This window comes from Bufo gargarizans, chromosome 2 (assembly GCF_014858855.1).
Source record: "Bufo gargarizans isolate SCDJY-AF-19 chromosome 2, ASM1485885v1, whole genome shotgun sequence".
NCBI classification, from domain to species: Eukaryota; Metazoa; Chordata; class Amphibia; order Anura; family Bufonidae; genus Bufo; species Bufo gargarizans.
Genome location: NC_058081.1, coordinates 232,513,729 through 232,532,539, shown reverse-complemented (window position 1 = coordinate 232,532,539; position 18,811 = coordinate 232,513,729).

Below are 18,811 nucleotides of genomic sequence, written 5' to 3'. Positions count from 1 at the left end.
CGTGAATGCTCGTGCGAATGTTACCATCATAGATGGTGTACCACAGGAACTAGAAGCTGACCAGAAATTTCTGCATTTTGCCATGAATAAAAACTTAGTGTATTGTGTTATCAAATGCAACAACGAAATTGTGGAGCAGCTCCTGGTACCAAAACCCTATAGCTGTACGGTATTAGACCTAGCACATAGCCACGTACTTGGGGGTCACTTAGGGACTAGAAAAACATAGGAGAGGGTACTACAAAGGTTTAACTGGCCTAGAGTGTATGAGGAAGTAAAATCGTACTGCGATTCGTGCCCCACCTGTCAGATAAGTGCCTCAGCGTTCCACAAAAATTTGTGAGGCCCTGTCAGTACACCATAAACAAGAAGTTAAAGAGTTTCTGCAGAAAAATAGAAGAAGGTTTTCTGACCTACCAGGCCGTACCCACCTGATAAAACATTACGTGAGAACTGAGCCCCACAGTACGGTGAATCATAAGCCATTTAGGATACCAGAAGCACGCAGAAAAGTGGTATCTGAGGTCAGGAGCATGCTTGAGTTAGGGGTCATTGAGGAGTCTACCAGTGAGTGGTTGAGCCCTATTGTATTAATCCCGAAGCCCAATGGGACTTGGAGGTTCTGCAATGATTTCCGGAAGTTAAATGAAAATAAAAATTGGATGCGTACCCCATGCCCAGAGTAGATGAGCTGATTGAGAGGCTTGGGAAAGCAAGGTACATCACAAGCCATTTGGGTTACATGGAGTCCCTGCTATATTTCAGAAGTTGATGGCCCTAATCTCGAGGCCACATCATGACTATGCTGCCGACTACCTTGATGATGTGGTAATTTTTTCAACTGATTGGAAAAGTCACCTCTGGAAAGTACAGGCCGTGATAGACTCCATTAGTGATGCTGGCCTAACCATAAACCCTGAAAAGTGTGTGGTAAGTCTAGAGGAAGCAAAATACCTGGGCTACAGTATTGGTAAAGGGCTGGTTAAACACCAGGTCAATAAAGTAAAGGCAATACAGAACTGGCCTAAGGCCTTAACAAAAAAACAAGTCAGGGCCTTCCTTGGCATAACTGGGTACTACCGCCAGTTTGTACCGAAGTTTGCCTCAATTGCAGCACCGTTGCCTGACTTAACGAAGGCCCTAAGTCAGTAATAATGAAGTGGACCCCAGAGGCAGAAAAGACCTTTCAGAGCCTAAAGTCTGCCCTCTGTCAACAACCAGTGCTTATTTCCCCGGATTTCGGAAAAGAGTTTCTGATCCAGACGGATGCGTCTGACACAGGCTTGGGAGCGGTCCTGTCACAAGTAGTAAATGGGGAGGAGCACCCAGTGATGTACTGTATCTAAGCAGAAAACTGACCCCAGCAGAAAAAAATTATGTCATAGTGGAATGAGAATGTCTGGCCATTAAATGGGCACTGGAGTCACTTAAATATTATCTGCTGGGTAGGAACTTTGTGTTGGTGACAGATCATGCTCTGTTAACCTGGATGAAACAAAACAGGGAGAAAAATGCAAGAGTGACCAGGTAGTTTCTCTCCCTGCAAAATTGTAATTTCAAGGTTGAGCATAGGCCGGGGAAATTGCAAGGGAAACGCAGATGCGTTGTCCAGGAGACACTGTTTGTTGGCTAAAAACACCAGGGGGAGGGGGGGGGGGCGATATGTGGCAATGTAAACAGGAAAGTATATGGTAAAGTCCTGGAAGGGGTGTATATCTCATCCAGGTTCCTCAACTGGGTGAGGTAAGTAAGATCCAGAATGGTGCTGGCTTCATCAAATATAGTTGCTGAAGCTATTTTCTTTAGTAGTTTATGGGCTGGATTTTATTGGACTGGAGAAGGTAGGCTTGGTAGAGGGACCTCCCCAATCCATCCCATTCCAGGGCATGTTTCCCCTAGCCTGAGGGATCTCCAGGTGTAGCCATCTGCAATCATTAATGGGAAATAAAAACCTGTCCCAGGCAGTCAGTCTGGGGGGAGTAATGTCTGGAGATACAGATGTAGCAGGGTTAGCACTCCAGCTCTTAACTCAAATTTCTTAACTCATCGTGTAATCTTGAGACAAATGCCATTGAAAAGAAATTGAAGGTGTTTGTTTAGATTAGATAACACAACTCAGAAATCTCAGAAAGCAGGAGTGCTAACTCTACTACATCTGTAAGTTCAGGAGGCTGGCTGCTGTCCTGACTAAAGAAAAAACCTGATGCCCTATGTGACCTGTGTTTTATAGGTGAGGCAGATACTATCTGTATTAGTTAGTGCTCAGACGAGCAGGATTTGTTTTACGTTTTTGTTGCCAAAAGTGTAAAGGCTATTTATTTCTGCTGTTTGTGCCACAATAAAGTGGAACCTGATTTGAACTTTATCCTGTTGTCTGCACCAGAATCTGTCACCGCTGCCCTGCTTCAGAGAGCTACCCCTGACAATACAAGTAAATATACAGGAAAGACTGTTTCCTAACAATTTTTCCTCTAAAATCGATTTTATCTTTGTTTTTTGTACGTATTATTGTCAGTCTGTAAAAGTGCCATACTACTCAGACATACTTCCCAGCAGCGACCTGGAATTACAAGATGCATCCAGACATCCTCCCCATGCTGTTCCCGAACCATTTCTGTGTTGTTTCCATCAATTTCTGACCTTTTCCTGTGAACCAGACACCCTCCCCTCTTCAGAGTAGGGGGTGCCTGGTTTAATGCTCGGGTTCTCCCATTGACTTCCATCGTGCTCGGGTGCTCTGTCCCCAATTAACCTATGAAAAAATATAAACGGGCCATGCAAAAAAATACGGTGAAAAACTGTTACATGTCAAATGCCCTCAAAAGACAAGGGGCACTGCCACCGACTGGAGAAGAAAAAGTTCAGTCTTCAGAAGCGTCAAAACTTCTTTACTGTAAGAACTGTGAATCTGTGGAATAGACTTCCTCAGGACGTGGTCACAGCAGGAAGAGTGGACAGTTTTATAAAGGGTTTAGATGAATTCTTAAAAGTAAATGACATTAATGCTTGTGAAAATGTGTAGAAATCTGAATCTCACTTCCTTCTGGGATTCGCGTCCCCACCTATCCCTTGGTTGAACTTGATGGACTTATGTCTTTTTTCAACCATATTAACTATGTAACTACAAACTGAAAGGGGAGGGAAGAAAAAAATAAAATAAAAAATGTGGTTGTATAATTATAACTGGGGATGTAGCTGTGTTCAGAATTAAGCAATCACATTCAAAATCATGTTAAATAGGAGTCAGCATACACCTGCCATAATTTAAAGTGCCTCTGATTAACCCCAAATAAAGTTCAGCTGCTCTAGTTGGTCTTTCCTGAAATTTTCTTAGTCGCATCCCACAGCAAAAGCCATGGTCCACCGAGAGCTTCCAAAGCATCAGAGGGATCTCATTGTTAAAAGGTATCAGTCAGGAGAAGGCTACAAAAAATTTCCAAGGCATTAGATATACCATGGAACACAGTGAAGACAGTCATCATAAAGTGGAGAAAATATGGCACAACAGTAACATTACCAAGAACTGGACGTCCCTCCAAAATTGATGAAAATATGAGAAGAAAACTGGTCTGGGAGACTACCAAGAGGCCTACAGCAACATTAAAGGAGCTGCAGCAATATCTGGCAAGTACTGGCTGTGTGGTACATGCGAAAAACAATCTCCTGTATTCTTCATATGTCTGGGCTATGGGGTAGAGTGGCAAGACGAAAGCCTTTTCTTACAAAGAAAAACATCCAAGCCAGGCTATATTTTGCAAAAACACATCCCACATGTGGGAAAAAGTGTTATGGTCTGATGAAACCAAGGTTTAACTTTTTGGCCATAATTCCTAAAGATATGCTTGGCGCAAAAACAACACTGCACATTACCAAAAGAACACCATACACATAGTGAAGCATGGTGGTTGTAGCATCATGCTTTGGGGCTGTTTTTCTTCAGCTGGAACTGGGGCCTTAGTTAAGCTAGAGGGAATTCTGAACAGTTCCAAATACCAGTCAATATTGGCACAAAACCTTGTGGATTGGCTTCAGAAGAAGAAGAGTAAAGTTTTGGAATGGCCCAGACCTGAATCAAATTGAAAATCTGTGGGGTGATCTTAAGAGGGCTGTGCAAAGGAGATGCCCTCGCAATCTCACAGATTTGGAGTGTTTTTGCAAAGAAGAGTGGGCAAATCTTGCCAAGTCAAAATGTGCCGTGCTGATAGACTCATACCCAAAAAGACTGAGTGCTGTAATAAAATCAAAAGGTGCTTCAACAAAGTATTAGTTTAAGGGTGTGCACACTTATGCAACCATATTATTTTATTTTTATATTTTTTCGTCCCTCTACCTAAAAGATTTCAGTTTGTTTTTTCAATTGAGTTGTACAGTTTATAGGTCACATTAAAGATGGAAAAAGTTCTGAAAAGATTTATCTTTGTCTCATTTTTTTACTGCACAGAAACCTGACATTTTATCAGGGGTGTTTTTTTATCCACTGTATATTTATAGTAGATGGGAAGGGGTTAATACAATTTATAACTAGGAGGTTGGCAAAACAGTTAGAGGGTTGACTGTCAAAAGGAACACATATACATGAGAGCTATTCAGTTAGTACAGTGAGAAGCCCTTTTCACAGTATGTACACTCCAATACATAATTGATACTCGCAAACCTTTAATCATCATTACTCAGTGAAAAACAAAGAATAAAGTAATAAAAAGCAGATGAAGATCAGGAATACGTTAAGGTTTTTTCTACTTCCTTCCCTTCAGCAATCCATATTGCAGAGTCTTTGTTTAATTTCTTGCTGTTGTAAGGTGGATGGCAATAAACTCACTCTGACAACTGCGGAACACTGAAACAGCTTTAAAAAACATTATTCTGCAGTATAGCAACAAACTATTGCACTTGTGAAACAGGTATATTTATATTCAATAGGGACTCTGTTTCTTTAATAAACTGAACTGCTAGCAGGGAGGGTGTCCCTACAGTCTCTGTAGAATTTGTTTAACTTTATGCAGTCTCTCAGGGGCCGCACTTATTGTTCCTGCAAGTGGGCGAGGGAGCCTCCTGGTGCTTAATCTCTATCTTTCCAAGTGGGGACTTTTCTACTTGCTGCATTGGAGAATCTGACCAGGCACTTCTGAGGCCTTCCCTGTCTGGCACTGCTACCTTACAATGGTCCATGTTGCACAATGCTCTGCCTGGCGCAGCCTCTCTGTATCTTTCTAGGCTGCACTGCTTCATTTTGGGTGGAGGCATCACACCAACCCTGAGCTCTGGTAATTGACCCACCCTGCTTTGGATCTCTTGCACTGCACTCTTCTCCTTCTCCAGGTCCTGGTTTAACTGCTCTTTCTGTGCAGCAGGCTTTGTCTTCCCCTGTTATCTCTAGCTGGGAACTGGCATCCTCTGCTAGACTGGAATGATGACAGCAAGTCTCTATGTTCTGGCACTTAGAAATGAGCGAAGAATTAAAAGATTTGGTTTGGTCGCTTTGCTGAAGTTTGTCAAAAAATGTACTTTGTATCCCGGCCTGCAGTTAAACTTTAGGGAGAATGTATACTAGTGTACATCACTGTGCAGTGCAGCAACATGCATAGCTAGTTCTTTCTGCTAGCAAAACAGTTACTGTGCATCAGAATGACATGCAAGTCACATATATGAATGTGCACATCATAGAGGCCACCAACATTCCTAGCTAACCCCTGCTAAACAAAAAACAAAAAATGCTGTGCACCCCTGCAGGTGTCCCAATGACTCTTTAGTGGAACAAAATATGGACATGAAGGCAGTGCCAATAAAAGTAGTGGAGAAAAAAAGGTTCTTTTAATCCATGTTGTGGAAGTGCAAACATGCTTTTGAATCACTTCTGTCAGCTGTAGAATGACTGTGTGTCACTATTAGGCTTAGTTTACACTTCCCTTATTCGGTCAGTTATTCTAATCAGTTATTGTCAGCCCAAAGCAGGTGCGGGTCAAAAACCACAGAATAGGTGCAGATCTATTTATAATACCTAATTTGAGAGTAGGCTTGACTCCTGGATTTGCCTCACAGTAAGTGATGGAAATAAAAGACCAAATAAAATAATTGTGAACTCAGCCTTACAGGTCAATGTTAGTCATTGGACAGTGCAGTGGCCCCATGACAGTGAGGAAGGTGTCAGCAGTAGGGCTCTGATCACATCCTGTTTATTTTTCCATTCTTCTAATTTGTCATAATAAAAGCCCCAAAAAGTAGATTCTGTAGCTTGAGCATCCGCCTTCAAGCCATCAGTATTTGGTCAGCATTTGATCAGTTTTGGTAAGACAAAAACAGACAAAAAATATTTTCATGTCTTCTGTGTTTTGGACCCACTCCTGCTTTTGGCTTCCAAATCATGATCAAATCTTGATGTCAAATGACCATTTCATCGAGTTTTGGCCATTTTAGTTTGAAATCGTTTTTTATTCAAATGGAAGAGTCCTGCGTGCAGGACTTTTATGGCCTCTATCTATTTGGTCAGTTTTTTTTTCATCAGTATGGGTAAGGCAAAACCAGGAGTGGGTCCAAAACAGAGACAACATATGATGGAAATATTTTCATGCCTTTTGTGTGTAGTGCACTGATGTAGGGGTACTTTGAAGTCTGGACATTTGGGAACATTGCCTATTTCTCCTATGCAAAATTATAAACTTCTTACTTTATTTAATTTGAAAGGATTAACTTATACTGTTTAATACTGTGTGACTGCATTTTATATGTTGTGATATATATCATGCTCATTTGCAATGTATTTGTGTAGCAAAGGATTAATGAATACTGAGAGTCTTTTGGGACTTTGAAATAGAAGTGGGTAATTTTCCAGCTACCATAGGGTATAAAGAAGAGCATGTTTTTCTAGGACAAAGCCAGACTTGTTTACCACCAAAACCAAACAGCCTGACCTTTTCAATGTCTGGTTTTCTCAGTTTTTCTGTCTGGAATCTTGTTTTTGTCTGGAAAAACTGTTGTGTCATTGCCATTATCATTGAAGCTCTAAAATAAGTCTATGACAGGCGGGAGTTGTAGCTTTGCATCTGTGCTCAGTTTCTTCACTCTACCCCTCCCACTAGAAGGTTCTAGTTTAGCAAGAAACTGTATATAAGGACAGCAGTCAGAGACCCTAGTGTTCTGCAGTTAGGAAACAGGTGACTATTGAGTGACCAGAAGAAGACACTGAGATGGGGATACTCTGCCACAGACCCTGGATCACCAGCATTTGGTCATGGTTTCAGCCCTCTGAGAGAGTAAGGAAAAGCTAGTTTAGGCCTTTCCTCAGCATAAGGAGAGTAGAGAAGCCAGCTCTATGCCTGGTGGAGAGTAGCGAAGCCAGCTCTATGCCTCATCTGTATTGTTTTGCACCTGAATTCCTCCTGTAAAGAAGGACACTGGTTTACTGCAGACCCTGACTCTCTGGATTTATTTCCCATTGGGGTGTACCACACCTTACCATCCCTCTGGAGAGAAGCAACATGTGGTGACACTTTGAAGGTGATTTGAACTGTAAAGTTTGGGTTCGTACCGAACTTTACAGTGTTCGGCACCCGAACATTTCAGTAAAAGTTCAGGTTCAGTGTTCGGGTACTATTAATATACCATCGGATCAGAGTTTTCTCCAATCCGATGGTATATTTTAACTTGAAGCGTCCCCGTCACCATGGGAATGCTTCTATGTTAGAATATACCATCGGATTTGAGTTAGATTGTGAAAACTCAGATCCGACAGTATATTCTAAGACAGAGGCGTTCCCATAGTGATGGGGACGCTTCAAGTTAGAATATACTGAGAACTTTGAACATAACAGCCCCCTGCTGCCTGGCATCACCTGATCTCTTACAGGGGGCTGTGATCCGCAGAATTAAAATCATGAACTAACAACGTAAAAAAAAAAAAAATTGTAAAAAAAAGCCATTTTTTGTCATCTTACATCACAAAAAGTGTAATAGCAAGCGATCAAAAAGTCTTATTCACCCCAACTTGGGCCAATCAAACCATCATCTCATCCCTCAAAAACTGAGACCCTACCTAAGATAATTGCCTAAAAACTAAAAAAAAACTATGGTTCTCAGACTATGGAGACACTTAAACATGATTTTTTTTGTTTCAAAAATGAAATAATTGTGTAAAACTTACATAAATAAAAAAGTATAAATATTAGGTATAGCCGCATCCGTCACAACCAGATCTATAAAAATACCACATGATATAACCTGTCAGATGAATGTTGTAAATAAGAAAAAAAAAGTGCCAAAACAGCTATTTCTTGTTACCTTGCCTCACAAAAAGTGTAATATACAGCAACCAAAAATCATATGTACCCTAAACCAGTACCAACAAAACTTCCACCCTATCCCTTAGTTTCTAAAATGGGGTCACGTTTTTGGAGTTTCTACTCTAGGGGTGCATCAGGGGGACTTCAAATGGGATATGGTGTCAAAAAAACGGTCCAGCAAAATCTGCCTTCCAAAAACCGTATGGCATTCCTTTCCTTCTGCGCCCTGCCGTGTGCCTGTACAGCAGTTTACGGCCACATATGGGGTTTTTCTGTAAACTACAGAATCAGGGCCATAAATATTGTGTTTTGTTTGGCTGTTAACCCTTGCTTTGTAACTGGGGAAAAAATATTAAAATGGAAAATCTACCAAAAAAGTGAAATTTTTAAATTGTATCTCTATTTTCCATTAATTCTTGTGGAACACCTAAAGGGTTAATGACGTTTGTAAAATTTGTTTTAAATACCTTAAGGGGTGTAGTTTCTTAGATGGGGTCACTTTTATGGAGTTTCTACTCTAGGGGTACATCAGGGGGGGCTTCAAATGGGACATGGTGTCAAAAAATCCAGTCCAGCAAAATCTGCCTTCCAAAAACCGTATGGCATTCCTTTCCTTCTGCGCCCTGCCGTGTGCCCGTACAGCAGTTTACGACCACATATGGGGTGTTTCTGTAAACTACAGAATCAGGGCCATAAATATTGAGTTTTGTTTGGCTGTTAACCCTTGCTTTGTAACTGGAAAAAAAATATTAAAATGGAAAATCTGCCAAAAAAGTGAAATTTTGAAATTGTATCTCTATTTTCCATTAATTAGAAGTAGAGATTTTTTTTTTTTTTTAACAAATCTCTTTTTATTTTGGAAAGTATATAGAGCATACAAAATGCATATGGGAGCATGATGGTAATACATCAAAATCATATAACACTTCAATTGCATTAATGAGATCATGCACGGAAAGATGATGGGAGAAGGGGAGGAAGGAGGAGGGGGGGGGTAGGAAGGTATAGGAAGGATGGGAAGGTAAAAAAAAGGGGATGGGGCACAGTGTACACATTACATACAAAATCAGAGTCCAACAGAATTGAGTTGAATGTACAAAGATAAACAGAGATAACAACTCAGCTTATAGTATGTCCATATTATTACAAGGCAGTGTAATAAGGTTACAAAGTACTTTTGAGACACTCCAGACCAGTAACTAAAAGGTGTCCTAGAATGTTACTCACTCACTCCTGGTTATTAACTGTCAGTGGCTGCTGACTAGCTACAGACTAGGCGACCCATTCCAAGGCGACATCTCTGAGGTCAGTAAATAATAATAGATACCGTATATTAAACCATTTAATGATCATTTAATGATCAATTTCGTGGACATAGAGTCAGACTCAACCCTCCATTGGTATGGGAGTAGGTTCTAAGACTAAAGTGGAGAGTCCTACGAGGTCATAGAATCGCGATACGTTTTCCAAGGACTCCACAAACTTAGGAACTTCATATGCGTTCTGTTAGCCCAACTAGCAAGTTCCTCCATCAGAAAAATTTGGTCAATCTTTTCGAACCAGCTTTTCAGTGAGAGGGGGGAGGTGTTAAGCCAATTAACTGGTATTAATAATCTTGCTGACTGAACAAGCATGGTTGGTAAATCAAATTTCGAAGGCTTCCACTTCTTGGAAGGGAGCCAAAGAAGGACTGAAAGGGGGTTCAGTTCAATTGTAGTGCCACAGATTTCATTGATTTTTTGTTCAACCTGTTCCCAATATTTGCGAATCGCAGGACAGTTCCACATAATATGTCCTAAAGTGCCTGTTTGGGCCCCGCACCTCCAACATACATCGTTTTCTGCACAACCCATTTTAAACAGTTTGTGGGGATCATTATACCATCTAGTGAGGGTTTTAAAAGAGTGCTCCTGGACTTTTATACACTTGTAAAATCCATGGGATCTCCGGAACGTAAGGTCGATCTCCTGTGGAGATAGTGAACAATTCAAGTCACTTTCCCAAGCTCTAATAAAGGCTGGAGTACTATTACCTTTTTTGGGGATCAGCCAATTGTACAAAAGCGACATACTATGCCTTGGTAGGGAGTCATGGGAGGACATCTGTTCAAACCATGATGGGGTATGCGTGGTACTAAATTTAGTGCGAAGCACCTGACACATATTGTCAAAATCAAGTTTTGCTAAGAAATCACCTTCTCTAGCATAATTGTAATCAAGAATAAAGATTTTCTCTTTCCGTTTCAAGTCTGATAACAAATCCAATAAAGCCACATCATCTAAAGTGTTCCAGAATTGTGGAATATCAGGTGAATCTGGCTTAACGAGATATGGCATAAGACTTACTGGCAAACTGGCTGGGGGATCTGAAAGTAGATTCATGTCAGATTGAAGAGTACGCATAGTTAGATATATGCCCTTAGACAAACCTAAGGGAGTATTAGTAGGGGTAGTGATTCCCCATAACCCTGCCTGTTGTTTACTGGACATAAGATCCAATTCTATATCCACTCCAATTGTTCGGTATTTGGGTATACACACTTGCAGCCAGCGTTTCAGTTGGATTGCCTTGTAATAGTAATGTATATCAGGAAGACCCATTCCCCCATTGGAACGAGTCCTGATTAGTTTATTGTGTGCTACCCTGGGTTTCCTGTCCTTCCAAAGAAAAGAGGCAAATGTTTGTCTGACTTTCTTAAAGTACAAGCAAGGAACATGTATGGGGACCATCTGTAGGAGGTAAAGTAGTTTTGGAACAATATACGTCTGCAAAACATTCTTTCGTCCGATCCAAGAAACCCAGGGCAGAGTTAAAGTTTGAAGTTGTGTTTGTATCTCTTTTAGTAGGGGTACATAGTTCATTTTAAATAGATTAGAGGGGTCTTTCGCAAGTTCTATTCCTAAATAAGTGAGAGAATTTTCGTTCCACTTAAAGGGAGAAGAAGTTTTAAGAGAATGGGCCAACTGGGGAGATAGAGCCACCCCCATTGCTACTGATTTTGAATAATTAATTTTAAAATTAGAGACAGTACCAAAGATGGAAAAGAGGTCTAATACATGGGGGAGTGCCTGTTTAGGGTTCGAAATTATAAGCATTAAGTCGTCCGCAAAGGCTGCGCATTTATGTTCAGTTTTGTTCAGTAATAGGCCACGTATGTTTTGGTTGTCTCTAAATGCCTGAAGAAGTGTTTCCATTACCATTATGAACAGGGTAGGTGATAAGGGGCAGCCCTGTCTTGTGCCGTTGGAGATTGAAAAAGGCTTGGATAGGGTGCCATTCACTCTAACTTTGGCACTAGGGTTGAGATAAAGTGACATTATAGCTTTTATAAACGATTCGGGGACTCCAAATCTATTTAGCGTTCGTTCGGTATATAGCCAGCTTACTCGGTCGAACGCTTTTTCTGCGTCTGTGCTTAGTAAAACAAGTGGTTTAGCGTTCTTTTTGGCCCAATGTATGGCGTTTATAAGGCGACAAGATTGAGAATTCCCCTCTCTCCCTTTCACGAATCCTGCTTGCTCTGCATTAATGATACTAGGAATAATGGTGCTAAGCCTAGAAGCTAAAATTTTTGCCCAGATCTTCACGTCTATGTTGAGCAAAGATATGGGTCTATAACTACCACAATCACGACTGTCTTTGCCTTCTTTCGGGATTATGGTGATTATGGCCTCAAGCGATTGTTTAGGAAGGGGTTCACCCGTGTATAAGGCATGGCACCATTTGACTAATTGCGGGGATAAAATGTGTAATAGCTTTTTATAATAACCAATTGGTAGGCCATCTGGACCTGGGGCTTTACCTAGGGGCATGCTTTTTATAATTTTCTGTACTTCCGCCTCTGTTATGGGTTGTAATAATAAAGAACAATCTTCTTGGCTAATTTTAGGTAGCTTTAACGTCTCTAGAAAATTGTCTATCTGATTCTCTCTCCCTAAATCAGATGACGTGTTTGGGGATTTATCAGTTCTGTCGTCCAGATTATATAGGGCACCATAAAAGGAACAAAATTATTTTGCTATAGCTTCAGTGGTCGATACTGACTTACACTCCCTGGTTTTGATTGAGGCGACGAATTGGGCATCTTTTCTCTGTTTAATCAGATGTGTCATATACTTATTCCCTTTATCACCGTGAATGTACTGTTTGAACTTTGTATATTGATAGGCCTTAGCGCACTTTATATTGAGTAGTTCTTTCAGCTGCCTCCTCAGTGTGGCAAGTTCCTCAGATGCAGCAGATCTCCTAGATTGCTTCTGAATGGATTCAATCGCAGAGATCTGGTGGATAAGAGAATCGAGCTTCTTCTGCCTCTCTTTTTTAACTTTGGAGCCTAGCGCAATAAACTCCCCGCGAATAAAGGCCTTGTGGGCTTCCCAAATAATGGGAAGGGGAGTGTCCTGTGGGATATTTTCTTGGAAGTAGTATGATAATTTAAGGGTAATGTCTCTAACATTTTTATCAGAGTCAAGTAGCGTTTCATTAAGCCTCCATACCCATTCCCTTGCTGGGAGATTAGAGAAATTTAGTGAGGAAGTGACAGGGGCATGATCAGATATTGTGATTGGACCTATGACCGACTTTTTCAACATATCTAGATGGGGGTTAGAGAGGAAGATGTAGTCCAGCCTTTGGTAAGATTGGTGGACAGCTGAATAGTAGGAGTAATCTTTTGTCGTGGCATTAAGTGTCCTCCACGTGTCTGTAAGGTACATATCCTTTAACAACTTATGTATTCCACCAAGTGTTTTCTGGGATTTAGTGGAGGTGCCTAAGGATGAATCAAGTTGGGGATTTAAAGAAACGTTCAGATCTCCACCAATTATTTTGATCCCTTCCGCAAAATCACTAAATTTGGATAGTGTACTCTTGAGCCAACTAAGATGCCTAGCATTTGGAGCGTATAAGCAAGCAAGAGAGATAACCAAATGACCAATTTTTCCTTTCACGAAAAGGAATCTACCTTCAGGGTCCTGCTGAACGGTTGTCGCTATAAATGGAACATTTTTGCTGATTGCAATAGTGACGCCTCTAGAGGCCGAACCATGTGTGCTGTGAAACCATTGCGAATACTTCCATTTGGGCAATTGTGGGATCTTATTCGACTTGAAATGAGTCTCCTGGATAAAACAGATGTCACTTCCATTTTTCTTCAGGAGAGTAAGAATTTGTGATCTCTTCTGAGGGGTGTTACAGCCTCTGACATTGAAAGTAGTTATATGTAGGTCTGTCATGGGGAATAGGGTGAAGATTGCTGTCTAGAAATCTGAGTAGACAGATAAAGGGGTGAAGCCCACATTAAAGCTAATAGACTAGTTCTATGCTGGTTAGAGGAGTAGTGAGTGTAGTTATTGTATGGAGTGAGCACGTAACCTGCCATAAAGCTGAGTACAACTATAGGGGGATTTATGAAACCAATAACAAGAACGGTAAATGAACCAAATATGTGAAAAGATGGACATTGTGAGTAATCATCAATGCATAGGCGCCATCGTTGCAAGCCATGGCGCAACATATGGGGACCGAGATGTATCCTAACCCGGATCATCTTAACCCACATTGCCCATTATTGAAAAATCACCTTGCTAAGGCAAAACAAACCTTATTGAATGAAACTGACATTAAGGTGGTTAAAGGAATGCACACCTAGAATAGAACGTTAAGCTAATCATATAACATTAGCCTTCCTATAGAAGGATCCATGCTACTGAAAATATAAAATATACAATGAAAAAAGAACATAAAAAAGTAATAGAAGAAACCTGCGGTATTGCTGGAAGAGAAAACATCACTGCAGCAGGCGAAAATTATAAAATGTTCTCCTTAGGCATTTGCCAAAGAGACTCTGAGAACCATTCTTCACAAGTCCAGATAAAATCAGGTGAGGTCTCTCTTCCCCTGCATCCTCTTGTTATTGGGTGATTTCAGCTTAGAGTGCAGAGACCAGGCTTCTTGAATGAGCTGTTGAGGTAGCTTAGGGACCGCGATGTCTACTGCAAGCCAGCTATCTATCTTTATGGGGGAAACGTCCAAGATCTTCCAGGCATGAGGTAAGTCTTGCGGGGTGCGCACAGCGCAGCGACGACCATTCCTGGCAAAGGTAATCCCGAAAGGGTACAGCCACTTGTATAATATGTTGTTGTCCCTTAAATGATCGGTTAATGGCTTTAAGATCCTGCGTTTTGCTAAGGTAGAGGAGGCAATGTCCTGGTACAGCGCAACTGTAGAATCTCCTATTCTTAGATCCGTCCTCCTGCGGGCCGCCTGCAAAATGGCTGCTATATCTCTGTAGCTAAGCAGGCCGCAAATCACGTCTCTGGGGGCTTCACCCTCCTTGGGTGTGGGACGCAGTGAGCGATGGATTCGTTCAATAGTGATCTCTGCAGCTCTATTGTCCCCCAGTAGTTTAGTGAATAAAGACTTGGCAGCTGCTTCTAATTCATTTGGGGCAATCGATTCATCTAACCCCTTCAGCCTAATGTTCTTACGCCTGCTCCTATTCTCTTGATCCTCGATCATGAGGAACGCATTATTAAGAGAGGAGACCTGCGCTTCCATAACTGTAATTAAGCCGGCACTGTGAGACGCAGCATGTTCTTGTCGGGTCTCAAGTTGTTCAACCCGATTACCCAGGGCGCGCATATCGTGTCTTAAGTCACGTACCTCTTGGAGCAGAGGAGCCAAAGCTTGTGATAAAGTCTCTTTGAAGAAGGCTTTGGTGAGGGTGTCGCTGTCTTCTTGCGCTGGTTCCTCTTCAGGGGTATCTAGGTAATCGGTCTCTCCTTCCTCCTGTTCGGATTCCCGCTCTGCTTCCTTCTCTATGCGGCGGGCCGCCATCTTAGCTGCACGGGCAGGAGACAGTGCTGTCTTTTTGCTGAAGAATCTGTCCATATCTCCTTGGTGTTTTTTGGATCTTGGGGTGTCGGGGGCCTCTCTGGACCTATCCCTGCCGATCTTGCCCATTTTGGATCCGCTTGTGGTGTGCAAAAGCAATGCAATGTGGGTTAGATGGGAGAGAGCTCCTGCTCAGACCTCCGTCTTGTTCAGCGGTTAGGCTCCGCCCCCAGAAGTAGAGAAATTTAAACTTGGAAATTTGCAAATTTTTCAAAATTTGTAGCAAATTTGGTGATTTTTTATATATAAAAATGATTGTTTTTTTACTTCTTTTTACCAATGTCATGAAGTACAATATGTGATGAAAAAAACAATCTCAGAATGGCCTTGATAAGTCAAAGCATTTTAAAGTTATCACCACTTAAAGTGACATTGGTCAGATTTGCAAAAAATGGCCTGGTCTTTATGGTGAAAATGAGCACGGTCCCTAAGGGGTTAAGTATAAATGGAGAAGTAGAAGAACTAGGTAAATGCGCCTATTTATTAGACTGCCTGTTGAGACTAAGTCTCATGCACAGTAAGTTTATGTATAACAGAACAGATTGTTAATGGCTCAGCAGATGAACTAGGTAAACAGGCCTGTATATTAGACTGTTGCCAATTATTTACAGTTGAGCGGACACCTGGATGTTCGAGTTCGACGGGTTCGGTCGAACTTTGGAAAAAAGTTTGTGACCCGAATTTGACCCGAACTTGACTCCGAACCCGAACCCCATTGAAGTCAATGGGGACCCGAACTATTGTGCACTAAAATGGCTGTAAAAATGTCATGGACAGTGCTAGAGGGCTGCAAATTGCATCAAAATGTGGTTAAGAGCAAGGAAAGTGCTCTGCAAACAAATGTGGATAGGGAAATGACTTTAAATAACATAAAATACGTAAAAATAAAAAATAATAGTCTTGATCTAGGAGGACGAGGTCCATATGGAGTAGGAGGTTGAGGAGGCGGTGGATGTGGCGGTGTAGGTGGAAGCGGCGGTAGAGGAGGAGGTAGCCTACACTGGTTTTTTGTTTAAAATTTTATTTTTTAAATTAGGGTACACCCCAAAACATTGGGAAATATAACCTGTGATAACCCCCTGCAGTCGTGCTAAACACACGTTCAGACAATACACTGGCTGCAGGGCAGGCCAGCACCTCCAAAGGGTAAAGGGAAAGCTCAGGCCATGTGCCCAATTTGGAGACCCAGAAGTTGCAGGGGCTGACCCCTGTCAGTCAGTTCGTGTAAGTGTGTGAAAACTTACTGCCCCACCATGTCGCACGTCCCTGTGATGTTCACCATACAATTTGATAGCCAACACAGGTTTTTGGTTTTAATTTTATTTTTTTAAATTAGGGTACACTCTAAAAGAGTGTGAAAGATCCAAAATACAAGAATGAGCAATTGCGCTGCAGTATAACAATGGCTGCTTAGTGCTGGTATACATGTCTATTCTGCTCAAGGTACGGACAAGTCCTGAGGGATCCATGCCTGGTTCATTTTAATGAACGTGAGCTTGTCCACATTGGCTGTGGACAGGCTGTGATAACGCCCCCTGCCGTGCTAAACACACGTTCAGATAATACACTGGCTGCAGGGCAGGCCAGCACCTCCAAGGCGTAAAGGGCAAGCTCAGGCCAAGTGCCCAATTTAAAGACCCAGAAGTTGATGGGGGCAGACCCGTCATTCAGTACATGTATAGGCTTGTGCATACATACTGCTCCACCATGTTGGTGAAATGCTGCCTCCTGCTAAGACGTTCCATATCAGCTGGGGGTGCTGGTTGTTGTGGCCTGCTGACAAAGCTTTTCCACAGTTTGGCGATGGTAACCCTGCCTTCTGAGGTGCTGGTGGTGCACCATCTGCGTTGGCGACCTCTTTCTCTGCCTTCGCCTTGTGCTTCCACTGTGCCCCCACTGTCAGGTGGGAATGCCACCAGCAGCGTGTCTACCAGCGTGCGCTTGTACTTGCGCATCTTACGATCACGCTCCATTGACGGAATTAAGGACGGTACGTTGTCCTTGTAACGGGGATCTAGCAGCGTGGCCACCTAGTAATCAGCACAAGTTATAATGTGGGAAACTCGGCGTTCGTTGCGGAGACACTGCAGCATGTAATCGCTCATGTGTACCAGGCAAAAAAGCTTTCCTCTGTGGGAGGTGTATCGTCTGTGTCCTCTGTATCCTCCCATCCATGCACCAGTGATGGCCATGAGCTGGTCTGAGTGCCACCCTGCTGTGAACATGGTTCCTCCTCCTCCATCTCCTCCTCCTCCACCTCGTCATCCTCCAGAACTGTGCTCTGGCTGGACAATTGTGTACCTTGGGTTTGTGGGTGCAGGAACCCACCCTCGGAGCCACCTGTGAATGACTGGCCGGAAACCCTACTAAATGATCCCTCTTCCTCCTACTCCTCCTGTGCCGCATCCTCTTCCATCATCGCCAGCAGCGTTTTTTCAAGGAGGCACAGAAGTGGGATAGTTACGCTGAGAACGGCGTTGTCGGCACTGGCCATGTTGGTGGAGTACTCGAAACAGCGTAACAAGAAACACAGATCTCGCATGGAGGCCCAGTCATTGGTGGTGAAGTGGTACTGTTCCGCAGAGCGACTCGCCCCTGGCGTGCTGCAGCTGAAACTCCCCTATCGCCTGCTGCTCGCACAGTCTGGCCAGCATGTGGAGTTCCACCTTGTGGCACCGTGCATATTAGGCAATGAGCGTGGCTGAAGTTATGCTGCAGTGCTGACAGGCGAGCAACAGCAGGATGAGAACGTCGAAAGCACACACAGACGGCCCATACTTTATGCAGCAGCTCTGACATATCAGGGTAATTTTTAAGGAACCTCTGCATCACCAAATTCAGCACATGCGCCAGGCAAGGGATGTGCATCAAACCGGCTATTCCCAGAGCAGCTACGAGATTTTGCACATTAGCGCACACCACCAGGCCGGGCTTGAGGCTCACTGGCGTCAACCACTCATCACTCTGTTGTTCAAGGTCCATCCACAGCTCCTGCGTGTTGTGGGGTTTGTCCCCCAAACAGATTCGTTTTTAAATTGCCTGCTGTCGCTTACCCCTGGCTGTGCTGAAGTTGGTGGTGAAGGCGTTACGCTGACCGGATGAGGAGCAGGTAGAGGATGAGGAAGGGGAGTAGAAGGAGGAAGCAACAGGAGCTAAATTGAAGTGCCCTGCAATCCTCGGTGGTGGAAGGACATGCGCCAAACTGCTATCCGCCTCAGGCCCAGCCGCCACTGCATTTACCCAGTGTGCTGTTATGGAGATATAACGTCCCTGACTGTGCTTACTGGTCCACGTATCCGTAGTGAGGTGCACCTTGCCACAGATGGCGTTGCGCAGTGCACACCTGATTTTGTCCCCTACTTGGTTGTGCAGGAAAGGGATGGCTAGCCTGTAAAAGTAGTGTCATCTGGGCACGACGTACTGTGGGACAGCCACCGCCATAAGGACTTTAAAACTATCCGTCTCCACCAGATGGAATGACAGCATTTCAAAAGCCAGTAAAAGCATTTCAAAAGCCTGGCTTTCAGGGCTAGGGATCGCGGGTGGGTAGGGGGGGTACTTCCTCTTCCTTTCCAGTGTTTGAGAGATGGAGATATGAAAACTTCCATGGGACATTGTGGAGATGCTTGGTGACCCAGGTG